At 37.1% G+C, this 18121-nt stretch overlaps 1 long non-coding RNA gene across 1 annotated transcript in view; it reads right to left on the reverse strand.

The window, feature by feature from the left end:
- The window catches only part of LOC138152863 (uncharacterized), a 21351-nt gene continuing 3230 nt past the window's right edge, over positions 1–18121 (reverse strand). Inside the window, exons 2-3 of the long non-coding RNA XR_011166214.1 lie at positions 1265–1421; positions 1–494 (exon numbers count right to left, since the gene is read on the reverse strand). This is a non-coding gene — a long non-coding RNA (uncharacterized lncRNA). The remainder of the gene's footprint in view (positions 495–1264; positions 1422–18121) is intronic.

Genomic DNA, 18121 nt, shown 5'->3' on the forward strand with positions numbered 1-18121 from the left:
GCATGATAAATGCTTATTGATGGATTTCTGACTCCAGGACCAACTCTGCCTATTATGCCATGTGTTCTGTTTCACTAAAGATAGAAACAAACATATATATGTGTGTGTGTGTGTACATGTATATATATACACACACACATATACACAAATATAAAATATATAAACAAAAATAATACATAAATTATATAAATAAAAACATATAAACAAAAACATATATACAAATAATTATATATGTATAAACAAAAATAATTTTTAAATTCTATTTTCAAGAAAACTTTTTTATGATGTAGCCAGGAGAAAGAATATTTGACAAAGCACTAAAATAAACAATTTTAAATTGGTTGATTCCATTCGACTCAAAAGCTCACCTTGAAAAGCAACCATGTTACAATACTTCCAGGGATTCGTAAACAAAAAGTACAAACCAAGGCCTTCCCATTTACAGACTTTCCCCCACAGAGTCCAAAAGGAGTTTATTGTTGCAGGAGAAGATTCTAAAGAGAAATAAGAGAACATTGAGTTCTTTCTAAACAAAGATGAACACCTTAAAACCCAAAATTTTTCTACTAAGTTTACATTCCTATCTCTCACCATGGTCATTTTCAGGCCCAATATCCAACCATGTGCAAAGGCTAGAAACAATGTTTTTGTAAAAAGACATGGTTCGTTGATAGTGGGAATGAAAACAAATGGGCAACAAATATGAAACATTGATGATACTCTGATACAAAAAAACAATAATAATAAGGCATCACTGTGCATTGTGGGAAAAAGTTCTGAATCTGGAGTCAGAAGAAAGGTTTTAGAACTAACTATGATTTACCAGCTATGCTCTCTAAGCCTCCATTTCCTCAACTATTTAAAAAACAACAAACAAAAAGAAAAAAAGCTGAATATACTTTGTAAACTGTAAATTAAGCAAATTCAATTCAACAAGCATGAATTAAACACTAAGAATGTATAAAACACCATAAAATGAATCAAGGGCATCTATCAGCTGACTTTTACAGGCAAGCACAAAGGGAGGATCCTTCTAATAGAGTTCAGGCTCCCAAGAGTCATGTTGGGATCAGCCCCAGTCAGTGAAATGCCTCCTCTAGGAAGCTCCAAGGGACAGTTCTAGATTAAGAACATCATATTGGGGCAGCCCAGTCACCAAATCTTAACCAAGAATAGTCTGTTATTCTCTTAACAAGGTGCCACTGGGCATATCTTTATTCTCTATGGGGAGGTATATGAACAATCAAAGGTTCCAAACACATACCTCCAGGAAGCTCATCAAACTGATTAAGTAGCTCTCTTGATCAAGCTCCTTTAAGCTAATAAAAGCTATTTTTCTGATTCTAGCCTCCTGGCTGATAGTTAAGAAACTTTTTCACAGTCCCTTCCAGAAAGGTAATCATGCAAAATTCACAGTGAGTCTGAAAAAAAATTAAGCAAGGTATAAAAGAAATTAGCATGTGATTAAGCAAGAATGTTAATATTTATTTCAATGCTTTAAGGGTGTCTGATTTCAGTGGAATGAAATGATTACTCCTTCCATCAAACCCAGATCACAACCCTTCTATGACTTAGTGGAAACTTTTTCATTAAGTTTCTCTATCCAGAAGGAAATCATTACTGAGGCCAGGCTTTGGATAACAGGTGCACAGTTCTTTACCAAGCACATTTTTTAATTCTTTTCCAGCTTGGTAGGGCTTACTAAAGTTTGTACTCCACCATTGGCACAGATTCTAAGGTTACCTCAATTCAGAGATGAGTTATTGGAGAATTTGAATGGAAAAATAATATTAATAACAAGTGAAAATACAGCATGTAATACCAATCCAATAATACTGTGAGTTCCTTAAGGAGAGGGACTGCCTTTTGCCTCTTTTTATCCTCTGAGCTTAGCACAGTGCCTGGCACACAGTAAGCATTTAATAAATGTTTGTTGACTATTATTGATGACTACTTCAGATTAATTTTGTTCACTGTTGTAAGGAGGGTAGAAATGTAAGTGTAGCTGCAAGAATGCAACACAAAGGTAATCATCTCCTCCCTTCCCCTTTAGTGTTGCTAAATTAATCTCTAGGAAAATTAGCATGACCTTGGTGCTAGTTGCCAAGGGCATCATGAGAGCTGAGAGGAATTTATTCACCCCAAATTAAATAGCAAGCAGACCTGAAGGAGATTTTCCTGAAGAGAAATGAGATGGATGGATGGAAGGAAGGAAGGTAGGAAGGAAGGAAGGAAGGAAGGAAGGAAGGAAGGAAGGAAGGAAGGAAGGAAGGAAGGAAGGAAGGAAGGAAGGAAGGAAGGAAGGACAAAGGAGGTAGGAGGGAGGGAGGGAGAGAAGAGAGGGAGAGGAAGAGGAAGAAAAGGTTTTGCTCTAAGGGTTCCTTTCTATGCTGACTGAATGCAGGTTATGAATCTAACAAAAATCTAAAATAGCCATAAAGATGGGAAATCTCTCAAAAGAATAATAATACCTCTCTTGTAAAAGAAGCCCTAGCAGCTGAAGAAGTCCTACAGCAGATGTGGCAGAAGCAAATGGATTCACAGAGCATCTCAATGAAGAAGAAACCCAGAAATATATGGTGACTCTATTAGGAGGTGGAAGAAATAAATTATTTTGAGATTTAATAAGGGAGGCCCACCCAATAGCAGTAAACTACAGTGGGTTGCAGAGAGATTGAGTTAACAGACTCCCGAGAAGTGCTACAGTTGGGATGCAATCACAGGAGTGAGAGTTGTTCAGGAAGTATATACCCTCTTTCACTATGAGAATCTGTGGAGAATCAATGTTAATCAGTGGGAATACCCCTTCTGTCTATGGAGAACTTTTTCTTTATATGTACCTTGCTATCATGTCTTAATTATTATTGTTGTTGTTGTTTCCTTTTAATGTATGTGCCATCTCTCATGGTTTAGTGAGATTCATTGGAAATGGGGGTTCAGAGTTATGAATTTGAATAGGCATTGACCCAAAGAATACCTGGAACCAGGGTGCAACTTTCAGGGAGCTATATTGAAAGGGCTCTGGAGTTACACTGTATCAAAAGCATTCTTCATAGGACACTGGAGTATGTAGGAACGAAAGACAAAAAGCTAACACGCACAGGGAGACATGGACATGAAGTACTAGGAACTTCTACATCTGCAAAACCTCTCTAACAATGCCTTTTCTTTTTCCTTTTCTAATATGTTTTGCTATAGCTGAATCAAAGAGCAAAACCCTAGTGCCTCCTTTTAGAAAGTAAGGTATCAATAGCGTTTTCTCAATGTTCTTTTTTAATAAATTGGGTTAGGCTTTGTAGTTAATTCTTAATTTATATAAAAAGTCTATACTGGCAACAATACAGTTTTTGGAACTTCTGTATTTTAAAGTAAAAAGAAATAGAGAACAATATACAACTAAATACAATTTAGCAAGAACTGTACTAATATATTTCACTCTTCATAATTCTTAATGAAGAAAGATTTTGATTTTGTTTTTAAATAAATGATTTGACAACATCTTTTCAAAGGAAGTAAGGGCATTGCCTTCCATGGCTACAGGAAAATTATAATTGTTACTATGCTATAACTGTTATTACAAAATATTATCATCTTTGGCATTAGGAGCCCTTTATAGACATATTGTTGGGCCATGTGTCATAGAAAAATCAAGTTAACAAGCAAATTAAATATCTACTTTATACCAGACATTCTGATAATGCCAGAAATATAAAGAAAGGCAAAAGTAGTCCCTACCTTCAAGGAGGTCACAATCTAATGGAAGCTACATGGACACTATAACTGTCCTCAAAGTGTTCATAAGTAAAATCGGATGACATAGGAAATAATCCAGGTTATTGGATTTATAGTTCTTACTTTCAAATATTTCTCCTGTGCCAGTTAATCATTCACAATCCTGCTTCTTGCTCCATAATACTGAAATCTACAGAAGCTCTGAGGGGGTGACTTCTGTCTTTTTTGTTTTTTCCTCAAGCCATTTTTGGATTTATTCCATTAGTGGATTTCATGGTAAGTGTTTATTTTCCCTTTCAAGCATAAATCTTCCTCAGTTAGAACTTACATTCCTTACTGCATATAGTCATCTGTTGGCCACACTGGCCCAACCTCAGGAAGATACACATGGGCAGCTTGCCCTGATGGAATTGTTCCTCAGTGATGGAGCTGATGTTGGTATTCTTTGGCTCTTCATATGTCTCATAGATTTTCTTTGACCACTTCCAATTTAATATGAGAAGTAATATTAGAAGTAATTAGAAATAAATAATTTAAAATATCCCCTCCCTTTCAGGAGTCAGTCTTACCCCTTTCTCCTGTCCCAGGGGCAGAGCATAGTGGGATTCCCACTACTAGAAGCATGGAAGCAATGGATGAGTTCCATGAAATTTTTACCAATGCCTTGATTCAGATCAATTTGTTATATGATGCTTTATCATGTAACAGTGACACTGATTTTGCAGGTACAATCCTCTGAGCCTCAAGACTTGTGTCCTTCCTTAACTATGGTTACATCTTACCACTTTGGATTTGCACAGTGAGGATACAACCAATCTTGGTGTTCTCTGGATGGTTCTGGACCAGTTAGCACATGTTCTTTCATTTTAGCTTTTAGTTTGTCCCTGGTCTTGTGTTGTCTTCATGCCAATTTTTAGTAGAGACTACCCATGGTGCCCCGGAGCTATGAAAAGGAAACATTCTCTCCTCCGTTAAAAGAAAAAACTAACCAGAGCTATGTGAGATAGTCACAAACTACAAAATCTTAAGAAAGGTATTGAAGAGATATTAAAATCCAATAGAGGTTCACTTCTGAATGCAAAAAAAAAAAAGAGAGAGTACTGAAAAGGGGATCTCTCAGAAGCACTGTCTTAGAGGATCATAGGATTTTGAGCAAGAGGGCACCTTTGAGGTCAGCTAGTTCAATCCCTTCATTTTACAGATCAGGAAACTGAAGCCAGGAGAGGTTACAAGACTTGCCCAGAGTCACACAGCTAGGTAGTGCCAGAGCCAGAAATCTTTTCAGGAGTCAATCCCCCTTGGTGTATAAATCCTTATTATAAGAACATCTGAGGGCTTTGCAATCAGCAGGCATCTCTAGAGGGGATCTTCTTGCAAATGGGAAAGGTGTTCCTTATCACTGAGAGCATACTGTACTTTTACAGATTCAACATAGAAGACTAAACCCAATAATGATTTCTAATTGTTCAGTCCAAGCAGAAAAGTAAAAAACAAATAAAAAAACATCTTGAGTATTGACTCTCCAATTTGGAAACTCTCCCAAGATCTAATCTCTACATAGCTTTTTTCATAATTAGGGTATAAGCCACACCTCACCCTTGCCTGTCAAACAGATTATTCTCCTATAACAGATATTTAATTCAATAGTAAACATTTATTAAGCACCTATTTTGTATGGTGAACAGTACTAGACATGAATACTGTAGATTTTTGTTGTTGTTTAGTTGTTTTTCAGTTACATCTCTGTGACCCCTTTGGGGTTTTCTTGGCAAAGATATTTTAGTGCATTTCCTTCTCCAGCTCATTTTATGGATGAAGGAACTGAGGCAAATAAGGTTAAGTGACTTGCCCAGGATCACACAGCTAATAAGTGTCTGATGAAAGATGTGAACTCATAAAGATGAGTATTACTGACTCTAGGCTGAGTACTTTATCCACTATGGCATCTATGGGCCCTAATACTATAGATCCAATGATAGAAAACAACATAGTTTGGGCCTTTGAAAAGCATACGGGTTCATAGAAGGATCAGGCATGCACCCAAATAATCATAATACAAGTTAGAATGTAATAAATACATGGGAAGAAAAGGAATCAACATGGTAGTTGGAGGGATAGGGTCGGGGAAGCCAAATCTTGAAGATTTTTATATTTCAAAAATGAAAACAAAAACCTCCTACTTGTTTTCCCAATCTATGTTGTCTTCTGGCATTTGGTTCTCATGAGGAGATCTAGTGTTATTGTTGTTTTTAATATTTCTCTTTTGAAAATTCATAGTACTACCACTATATTCATATATTATCTGATGATAATGAAGAAAACTTAATGTTATCTTTACCTTAGGCACAATTTTGGACAATAGTTAATTCAGCTGTGAATCTCAAAGTACCCACTGATTTTCCTCCACCTAAATGTAGTAGAAACTTCTGGATTTTCTGGTCACATAGCTACAAGTTATGAAATTCCCCTGAATGCAATGTACACATCTTAGTTTTGCTATAGTTGTAACTTTGGTGCATTAGAGGAATGAAAAGAAGAAAGGGAGAATATTATATAGTACCAGGTGCTGTGCTAAGCACTTTATATACATTTATCTCATTTGGTGCTTAAAACAATCCTGTGAAAAGAGTTGGATGCTATTATTATCCCCATTTTACAATTAAAGAAACTGAGGCAGACAGAGGGCATGTGACTTACTCAGGGTCATGAAGCCAGTAGGATTCTAAGGTTGGATTTAAATTCAGGTTTTCCTTATCCAATGCTCTATCCACTCTGACAGCTAGCTGCTTCATTAGCACATATGTATCATTATCTGTAAATTTTATTTTGAATCAAAACTGCGATTTCATTGGTCTATAGAACCTCTGGTGAGGAAATTCTACCAATGCAGATAGACCCTATAACTACAACTCACAGCCTTAGGGAATTGCCCAGGGCACTGACAAGCTATTGACAAGTAATTCAACTAAGGTCATACAACCAGTATGTGTCAGAGGCAGGACTTACACCCAGGGCACTTCTAGGTCTCCATTACACCATTAATTCATGTAATAATAGCACCAAAATGTGAGTTCAGTAAAATAAGGAGTTAGAGCTGTTACCTGCATCACAAAGAAGAGAATGAAAGAAGATACTTCATCTTTTTCTGGTCATGAAACTTTGACTGTATTTAGTTTGCCTAGACTCCACAGGAGGAACCAACTCCAAAGAACCTCGTGAAGACAATCATTCAGCTCTGTCAATGAAGTCTGGCTTGCATTAATTACATTGCAGGTACAGAATTCCAGTGATTAATTTTTAAATCAAACTATTGTTTCTTGATGCCACCAAAATCTTACTAAAACCAGCCTGTACTTTCATTATTGCTTGAGCTATCAATAAATCCAGAAAAGCTTAATTGCCTTGTTGTTGAGTCATTTTTCAGTCATGCCCAACTCTGCATGACCCAATTGGGGATTTTCTTTACAAAGACACTGGAATGGTTTGCCATTTCCTTTTCTAGCTCATTATACAGATGAGGGAACTGAGGCAAATAGAGTTAAATGATTTGCCCAGGATTACATAGCTAGCAAGTATCTGAGACCAGATTTGAACTCTAGAAGATGTCTTCCTGACTCAAGGCTGGCTTTCCATCTGCTGCACTACCTAGCTATCCCACTTAACCTAAATTGCCTACACTTAACCCAAAGATTCATATCTTAGACAAAGGAAGCAAAAAGATCTGGATTCAAGTCCCACCACTGACTGTCACAAACCTATGTGTCAGCCACTTACATTCCCTGGGTCTCATTTTCCTTATCCATAAAATAAGAGATTTATTCTAGATGTTTTTTAAGATTGTTTCCTGTTCTAAGAGCCTATTATATCTGGAAAGAAAACACAAGAGAAGACAACACCATTAGAGTGTCAGCAATGAAGGACCCTAATTTTTGTACTGATGTACTCAACTTTGTATCATAATTGTTTGTCTGCTTGTTTTTCCACTTTCTTCAATGTAAGTTATGTTAAGTAAAGTCTTTGAATGCAGGAATTAAGTCTTTATAGACCCACTGGCACCCAGAATAGAACCTTGCCCATACTGAGAACTCAGTAAATGTTTGAGTGGAATTGACTTAAAAGGCTCAGAGAGAGGAATAAGTCCACCCGAAGCAGGAATTCAATGGCATAAGTCTATTGTGATTCCAGGAAGAAATCTTAAGCATAGAAGGAGAGTGCGGGTCACTGGAGAAAGATTCCAAAGCAGGGACATAGTTCCTGGTCATGGGATCATGAATTTAAAGGTAGAAGGGAGCTCACAGCTTTAATTCTTAATTTAATTTAATTTTAATTTTTAATTAAATTAAATATTTAATTCATTATTTATTAAAATTTATTTAATTTATTAAATTTAATTCTTAAGTTCAAGCCCAGTTTGCCCAAGGTAACACAGGAAGTAAATGGAAGAGCCAAATGAACCCAACCTTTCCCCCAACTCCAAATTCAGCTTTGTTTCCACTGTGCTACACTAACAGTGACATTGGGAACACTACTGAATAGTGTTCACTGCTCAAATGGATGGGCAGAAAAGTCAACTTTGTTAATTCAGAATTAACAGGCACAATTAGCACATCTAGTAAAACATTCGATAAGAAGGCAAAAAAGAACCGGGTTCTAGATTAGGCCACAGCAGGAGAAATGGAGAATGTAAAGTGAATATGGGAGACCCAGCATGAAGGAAGACATTTTAGTTGGCAGTAGTTCCCTGTATACTTTTCAGAAGAAAATGGCTCTGATTAACTCTTTCTCATTTACTATGTATACCATTCACAAGAAAGACATTTTAGTACCAACCTAGTAACTTGGAATATTTAAGAAGAATGTCAGTGGTCTATTAGTTTCATGTTCCTACATATTATGATACTTAGGAGCACCTGAGGATCTATTGTCATTCCTTATGTTTGCAAAGATAATGGTCATAATCTCAAGCTGAAGCAGATCCCAGAGGACATCTAATATCACTCTATCATTTCACAGATGAGGAAATGGAGGTCCAGAGAAGTTAAATTACCTTACCAAGAACACATCTTACTTTATAGCTATCATTCTTTCCACAGTATTACAAAACCACCACTGCCTGCATTTAAGTATATAAATAAACTGTTATCACCTCACTTTGGTTAGATATCTGAGTAAGTTCTCCAACTGGCCTCAGCCATTAATGGCTATAGTTCATCCTAAACCAACCATTACCACCTCCACTTAAAATTAAATTAACTCCAGAATAATCCTACTAATTTAAAACAATTGGCAAACTCTCTACCAAAAGCTATATTAAAAAGGAAGAGGAGATAGAATGCAAATTAGGTAATAGACTTTGTCAACCATTGGAAGAAGGAAAGGGACTGAAACTAATAGATAAATCAAGTTTGGGGTTAATAGTATGCTTCAGCCACCCCATTATACTTTTAACAGTATGCTTTCAATTGCCCATCACACTTTTCCTCCATTAATTGAGAAAGTTCGACATTTCTAAGAGGAAGACTTGACTGTAGACTCTAAGACAGATTAAGAAGGTGATAAACATGAATTTACTCCTCTTTTCCCTATTGATCCAGATTCACAGAAATTCATGCTTAAATAGTTTATGGTAAACCTTGGATATAACAGCTGCCTTCCTTAAGGAAGGACCTAGCTCTGTGCCCTGGCACTCTGTCTCTCAAATTATTAACAAAAAGAGTAAAGAAAAGTGATTCTACTCAATTCAATATAACACATTTATTCTGTATTTACTATTTGTCAGGCATTGATGGTAAGAAGATAAAAATTAAATGGCTTCTCCTGCCCCCAAGGAGCTTATATTCTACTAGGGGAAACCCACACAGACATACAATATAAATAAAAAGTACTGAGTATGGAGAAGGGTGAGAAAAACTAAACATTGGGGAAAGGGGAAAGATCTCTGGACAGAGGAAGCATTTGTACTGAACTTTGAAAAGAGCTAGCACAGAAAAAAAAAAAAGTTAGGATGCCAAAGGCATGGTACCACCATGGAATGGAATGCTTTGCCTGGGAAATATCAAGAAAGCCACTTTGCTTGGAACATTGAGTTCATAAGGGAGAGTAGTGTGAAATCTGTCTGAAAAAGATAGGCTAGAGCCAAATCATGAAGGATTTGAAATGCCAAAAAGGGCAGTTTTCATTTTATCCAGGAGGAAATAGGAAGTTCCTGAAGCTTCTGATGAAAACCTCAGACCTTTAGGAATACCAATTCAACACTTATGTGGAGAATGGATTGTGATGGGGAGAAACTAGAGCTAGGGAGAAAAGTTAGAAGACTACTGTACTCCCATGGTGTTACAAGTGATTACAGCCATTTGTAGCCCATGAAGTCACTAAAAAATGATTCTTTTTCTCCATAATTTTAAATCTCTGTGTATAAATGCATTGAGATAGAGTTTATCAGGTTGGCACTTAGCATAACAATGAGATTTTTTTCTCTCAACAACCACTCATGTCTGTGTGTAAACTTTCTACATACATAAATCCCTACATGGAAATTCTCAGTGTGTGTGGTCATTACAAATGTCAGAGAATGAATCATCTTTCATTGAGTATTAATCTGGAGGCAAACAATAAGAACAGTGATATCTATTCAGGGCCCAGGATTATCAGTGAAAGTATTTATTTAGATTTAATTAAATTGAAAGAGTTTAGTAGAAAACCCAGGTGCTAGAAGAACTGACATAGAGAGTTGTATAGATAGTAGCCTTCTCCTCTTAGGTAGTACTCAACAAATGCTTTCAAGGCAGGATTAAGGGAGCAGTGGTCCCAGCAACTGTTGTGCTTCCATTGACATCTTAAAACCTATAGAGAATTCCACAGTAATATCTTCCAGCATAAAGACACTAACTTCAATTCTACTCAAAATCAGGGTAGTTCAGTGAAAAAAAAATACTGGTTTGTGAGTTGGGAGGCAGATCAAATGCTGGCTCTGTCACTAAGTTGTTTGTGTAACATATTTCTTCTCTTTAGACCTCATTTTCTTAGTATCTAAGACCCCTCCAGCTCTAATGATTTATGATTCTATAATTCTTCTAAGAGTTTCGACTGGTGTTCTTTATTTCTTGCTCCAAATAGAAATACAACTGTGTTGCTGCTTTAAGAGGTTCCATGATTAATATTATAGTAATTACTGGAAATCAATAATCAAGATGCTGCTTTGGACTAGATATCATATCAAATACATGGGGTAGAACCTTAAAGGAATGGACTTGGCTTTTATACTACCATGTCAGACCAGAACTTTCTGGTCTCAGGACCCTTTTACACTTTCAAAAATTATTGAAGACCCCCATAAAGATATATGCATATATGTCATGTCTATTTATATGCACTGTATTAGAAATTAAAATGTCTTAGTATTATTATGAAAATAATGTTGACCTTGCAGACCCCTGAAAAGGTCTTAGGAATCCTCAGGGGTCCCAGGGCCACACTTTAAGAACAGCCACACTGGTATATATCTGACCAAACAAATGTTTGTTTTAGTGCTCCTTTAACAAGTATTACCTTAAAAGGCTAAACATTTTTCTCATGTATTCAGGGCTGGAAGGAATCTTTGAAATCATCTAGTTAAACTCACTAATTTCATGAAAAAAAAATAATGAGGCCTAGAGAGGTCAAGTAAAACATGACCAAGATCACACAGTCAAGTGGACAAGTGCTTTAAAAAATGCTTGTTGGCTTGTTGATTTGTTGATACAGAAGGGAAGAGACAGCACTGGAATTTCTTTGACTCCAAAATCAGTGCTGCTTCCACCGCATTTCAATAAGTCTCTGTATCAGCAATGCCATATTCACAATGCCTATGGAGATTACAAATATGCTGATATAATTATCCATTACAAAATATGTCATGCTTGCCATATGGGGAAATAAACTAGAAAATTTATTAAGATACCAAAAGACTGAGTCCCAAAACCAGAAAGTGAAAGCCATCAGAGTAGTTATGATATTGGCACAGGTAGATAAAGTAGAAAGCACCCACATTTTCAAGCCTTTAAAACAGAACAGGCTACCACAGGCAAAGGTCCTCCTCTCCCCACTCACAGCAACCACCCAGCATCCAGGAAGCACGCTCCCAGCAGCTCCGGCCCCTGGCAGTCCTCAGCAAGAGTCCTTAGCAGAAATTCTGGCTAAGTCAAAAAGGGCTTTGCGCTGCCGCTGCCTCTGCTGCTGCTGCCGCCGTCGCCACCACCACCAGCCACCGCAGGAACGCTAGCTTGGCTTCCGCTTCGTCTTGCTCCGCCCCTTCCTGCTACCGTCAGCAAGTCCAACGGGGCATGGAAGATCTTTAAATCCCATAACCCTTACAGTCTCCTAGTGCTCAAAACACTTATAGAACTCTTTTTGGGGGATAGACCTTTAGAATCTATGGCACAGTATGTCTGTGTGTGTGTATTTATATCTCAGGTGTGGCAAACCTTCATCATTTGTAAATGGAATGGCAATTAAGCTATAGACAAAAGTCAACAAGAGAAAAGTATGAAGCATTAGGTGGGTAATCAAGCTTGGTGAGCCACTTGGGTGTCAAAAACAGGGTATAACTAGGAAGTAATGATATGGACTTTCTTTCCTAACGCCCAAGCTGACTCTCAAGGTAATTAAAAGAGAACTTTCAGAAATATTATAAGTAGTAGCTGCATCACTGAAATAATTCTGTAGCTATGGCGACTAGCTGTCCCAGATTTTCCAGGATAGTACCAATTTCAAGAAAAGAATTTTTACTTTTAACAAGGCTTTCCAAAAGGAATAGCCTTTATTGGACCATGTGTCCTGATTTTTGTCTCAGAAATTAAGGTCACAGAACATGTAGTTTTCCAAAGTGACTGGCTACATTGATGGACAATATTTGTTGAAATGTATTAAGTTCTGGCAGAGCAGATTATATGTATAAATGTAGCCTGTTTTGTTCTTTTAAACAGTAACTTCTTTGTAAACAGTGTCATGATGCTTGCATCATTGATATTAAAGACCCATCAATGTTTTGGAGCCTAAATTCAGAGAACACTGGCCTAACAGTCAGATGACTTGGATTTTAATCCTGGTGCTGCCATTAAATAAACTTTGCAACTATGTGCAAGTCAATTGCTGTGGGATTTAATTTCTTCTTTCATAAAATAATAATATCTGGCATTTATATAGTACTCAAAAGTAGAATTGCAAAATATTAACAAGCTACAAAAGATACAATAAAAAGAGAAATGCAAATCAAAACCCAGAAGTCTCACCTCACACCCTAAAAATTGGCAAAGATGATTTTTTAATGGAAATAGTTCATTTTGGAGTGATTATAAATGATTGACACACTGATAGGCTGTTGATGGAGCTAAGAATTGGTACAACCATTTTGGAAAGCAATATGTAATGCATATATGCAATTTGCAATATGCAAAAAAAAAGTGACTAAATGTCTATATCCTTTGACCCAGAGATTCTGTTACTAGGCTTATATCCCAAGGAAGCCATCAATAAGAAAAAAGCCCCATATACACCAAAATATCCACAGCAGAATTTTTTGCAAAGAATTGGAAACCTAATAGAAACACCTCAAATGGGGAATGGCTAAATAAATTGTGGAACATTAATGTAGTAGAATGTTATTATGCCTCAAAAATGATGAATGTGATGAATACAAAGAAGCATGAAAAGATCTACATGAACTGATAAAGACAATCAATTAAGAAAACAATGTGAATGACTACAACAATGTAAATGGAAAGAACAAAAACACACAAAAATATCAAAAGCAAATGTTTCACATATTGCACGCTTTCCAACTTTTTCAATGTATTATTGTTAAATTGTGCTGATTTTTTCCCTCTTTTGGGGGAGGGGATCTTTAAAAAAATACTGGCTCTCTGGGAGAGGGAGAGGGAGAGAGAAGTACATTGGTGATAAAAAAAAAAAACGAAAGACAAATAAAAATTTTTTTTAAATATATGAAGTTCTTTTCAGTCTCTCCCCTCCTTACCTCTCTACTCTTAATTTCCCACAGTAGTGGAATGGTGCAGTAGTAGATAGAGCAACAGACTTGGTATCTGGACTGAGTCAAGTCTGGACTGAGACACTTACTAGCTATGTGACTCTGGAAAAGTCATTTAACCCAGCTTGCCTCAGTTTCCTCATCTGTAAATTAGTTCAAAAAAACAAACCACTTTCAATATCTTTGCCAAGGAAACTCCAAATGGGGTCACAGACTCAGGCAGGACTGAAATGACTGAACAACAGCAAAGACCACCTCCACCCTCCCCAGGTACTCTACATCCTGGCTAACTTGCTATTCCTTACACATGATGCCCCATCTTCCTTCTGTATGCATTTTGCCCCTCTATGCCTGCAATCTTCCTTTCTACCTCTGTCTCTTGAAATCCATGATTTCTTTCAAGAATCAGCTCCAATGCCTCTCTCTACATGAGACCTTCCCTGTATCCCCAACTTCTCAGTGACTAGTGCCTTGCCATCCAAGTTACCTAGGTTTGCTTTGTAAATGGCCTTGTATACCTTCTTATGTAAAGATTTTCTCCTCATCTGAATATAAGCTCCTGGAGGGCATAGGGCCACTGTAGATAGCCATTATGAAGTACTTGCAGATTGACTGACTGATTAGTTGATTAGATCCTAGAACTCAGTTTAAATCTCCTGTCTGAGTCTAAAGGACAGCAAGTGATCATTTCAATAGGGAATAAAGCCCATAAAACTATAGACTATAGAATCCGGTTCTACTCTTCATTAACAAATATTTATCTAATGCTGCGGGATGATGCAGTACAGTGACGTGTGCTGGATTCTAAAGCCTTGTGTTCAAAGCTTAGCTCTGCCTCCTAGAACTTTGTAAACAGGTAAATCATTCAACTTCTCTAGGCCACAGTGGTTTTTTCCTCTGTAAAATGAGATTAGACTACATGACCCCTAAGTTACCTTCCAGTTCTTCATCTATGATCTTATGAACACTGTCTTTGATGGGTTCATGTGATTAAATCTTTTCATATTTTGACTTTTTGAAAGATGAAAATATTTCTATAATGGTACTATTTTTAATATACTTTGCATTATCCAGAAATGGAAGGGACCTCAGAGGTCATTCAGGCCAACCCTCTCATCTTACAGTTCAGAAAATTGAAGGGCACACATTGACATCTCATTTTGAGCCTTATGACATCCTTTCAAGATAGGTAGTAATAACTACAGTTATTATTTATCATCATCTTAAGAATGAAGAAAATGAGACTCAAATTGATTAAAAGCCCATAGTCACATACGTAATCAGAAGGGGGATTCTAAGCCAGGTCTTCCTGACAATTGGTCCAACATGTTTTCCACTATATAGGTATCCCTTCCACATTTCGACTTTCTCCATTGCAGTTTCAATATATCACAGGTCAGCATAGGAAATTAAATGGGAATTTGGGAGGAGTTTTGCAAAAACAACAGATGACAAGGGAAAACCCGCAGATGACACAGAAAAAAAGCTTAGAAACTCAGAAATGCAGGATTGTTATTTTTTAAAAAAAGACATTCCAGTAGGTTCTGGTATCATGCAAGAAAAAGTCAAATTCTTATATGATTTCCTAAAGGAAAATGAAGGTGAAGGATCTACCCTTATGGATTTTACTTAGATTTTTCCAGATTGCAGGGATGCTGCACCCCTCACCCTTCTATTGTAAAAGAGCTAACTATACTATTCTGCCTCTCCAATCTTTACCATATTCAAGTTACTTACCCGGAATATATTTGCTCATGATTCAGGTTAATGGATCACAGACTTAGAGCTAGAAAAGACCTTAGAGATTATCTAGTCCAAATGCCTCATTTGGCATTGGTGAAGTAATTCAGGCTCAAAGAAATTGTGATTTGCCTGAGGTCACAAAGCTAGTTAAGTGGCAAAGCCAAGTGATCCACAGAAAGTTGAGAAGCACACACCCACCTGCTTAGAATACCATATAATAAATAATCAGGTTTCCTTTACTTGCATTATGATATCAGGGGGGGAAATATACTTCCACTTAAAATATGTAAATGTATCATAAACCAATATATAACTTCTTCCCTTACCTTGTAATAGTTGAGGTTTAATGAGCCCCTTCTTACCAACTTTGTATCCTGAACGAAGATACAAAGTGTATATGTAGTAGGTGGTACAATATAGGTCTAAAATTTACACTTAAAATTTTAAATTAAAATCGAGGGTTTTTTTAATAAATAGGTTGGTATAAACAAAACAAGTACTTCCCTCTTTAAAAAATTAGAGTTCAAATTTGTTTTGTTTTGAGACTGGGTCTCCCCTATCTAGCTCAGTGGCCAGTCACTAGGACTCGGCCTGCTGCTGATCAGCATGGAAGATTTAACCTGTTCCATTTCTGACTTGTTGCAGTTCTCCCCTCTCTAGACAACTTGTTCCCACCCACCCCCAATCCCATGTAATCAACATATTGGTGCCAGACTTAATGTGTATACTTCTCAAGCTCTAACCCCACTGCAAGTCAACTCCTGAGCTCAAGAGATCAACCAACCTCAGCCTTCCCAGTAGCAGAGATTACAGGTATGTGCTATTTTATTTTTAATAATATATTTGAACAAATATATGTAGCAAATAATATATTTGTAGCAAAGAAAAACAATTAAGCAAAAAGTTGGTAGATGATCAAATCTGACAATGTATAAAACATTAACCCTAGTCATTTTCCTTTCTGAGGAGAAAACTATGTTACATTATCTATTCCTTGAGCCCATGATCAATTTTTCTATTATTCAGATTTGGCTTCCTTTAAGTGATCAGAGATTATTAGATGAATACTACCAAGTCAGGGATGAGGGTTTTGGAGAGTTTTAAAAATGGGGGAAGCTGACTAATTAACAGCTAAGGAGACTTTCAAACATGTGGAAACAATGTAATGCTTCTTTACATAGCATGGTATTCTCTGGTACTCTCTCTTTAGAGTCAGGGCTACCATATAATCCCTGTCAAGATTCTTGGGTACCCTGAAGGGTTGTGGGTATCTCTTTTCTCTACTGCCATTGACTCAAACCCCTACAGGCAGTACTATTCCAGGTACCAACATTGTTAGCACTTCAGTGCCATTTAATTTTGTTGCTGTTCAGTTCTGTCCAATTTTTCATGACCTCATTTGGGGTTTTCTTGGCAGATATTGACATGGTTTGCCATCTCCTTCTCCAGCTAATTTTACAGATGTGGTGATGTGAACTGAGGTCTTCCTAAATCCAGGAGCCCAGAGCTCTGTCTTCTATGCCACCTAGCTCCATTTAAGTACTTACCATCAATTATCTTTTATAAAGGGATGTTTACTTCAATGATATTTCAAAGATAGGTAGAACATTCCTACCTATCATATTTTCCTACCCCCAACATATTGGAGGCATATTCTCTGCTACACCACCTCTGTCTCTGGGCTTTGAACTTAGGTCAGTTCCTACATAACATTTATTCCATTAATTTCTTTTTTTTTTTTTAAGCAATTGGGGTTAAGTAACTTGCTCAAGGTTACACGGCCAGTTATTTCTGGGTGTGGTACTAAGTATCAGAGCCCGGATTCTATCCCAGGTCATCCCGACTCTGGGGCCAGTGCTCTTACTCTCTGTGCAACCTGGCCGCCCCTATTCCATTAATTTCAAGGCCATTTCCAGCGTGATTGCCAAATAAGTTCTCCTGCCCATGAGTTTATCTGATGTGGCACCAGCTACAAAATCCACCCTCTGTTCTAACACTTAGATTCCCAGGACTCATACTCTTGATCTTTCAAAACTCATAGGGTTAGAAATTCCATTCTTTTTCTCTAAAAGGGAAAAGAACAAACATGGAGTCCAAGGATCATAACGTGTTTCTTGGGGCAATATGGTTTTAGAAGGGAGAAGACCCCAGAGCCTCTCTCTTTTTTTTTTTTAACTTATGAAATAACACAATTATTTCCATAACATAGTAGATTTAAAAAAAAAAGACTGCACATGAAATTGTAAATCTATTATGTACAACTTCCTATCCATTTTCAATATATAATAAAATTATATATAAAGCCTCTCCCTTTACAATATTGTTCCTTATGAGATGTTGTGAGTGAAAGCGCCTAATAGCTCCAACAAGAGGACTTCCAAAAAGCAGGCTCCTGGGGCTGACAGACCTTGTTGGAGGACTCCATAGTCAATTAAAGAGCTTCCTCTTTGCCACTTGTTTATCTGAACTGAACCAATTATAGAACATCTCTACTTACTATATAGTCTCTTCCAGGCACTTCCCTTACATATCCTCATGACTTTTCCAGAAGGCTCACTGGTGTCTCCAACATGCTGAGACACGATACAGGGCACTCTGCACGTGTGCCAGATTCCATCCAGA

The sequence above is a fragment of the Petaurus breviceps genome, unplaced genomic scaffold, assembly GCF_028583685.1.
Source record: "Petaurus breviceps papuanus isolate PSGF00001 unplaced genomic scaffold, PetGlider_PUasm1.0 90977, whole genome shotgun sequence".
Lineage (NCBI taxonomy): Eukaryota > Metazoa > Chordata > Mammalia > Diprotodontia > Petauridae > Petaurus > Petaurus breviceps.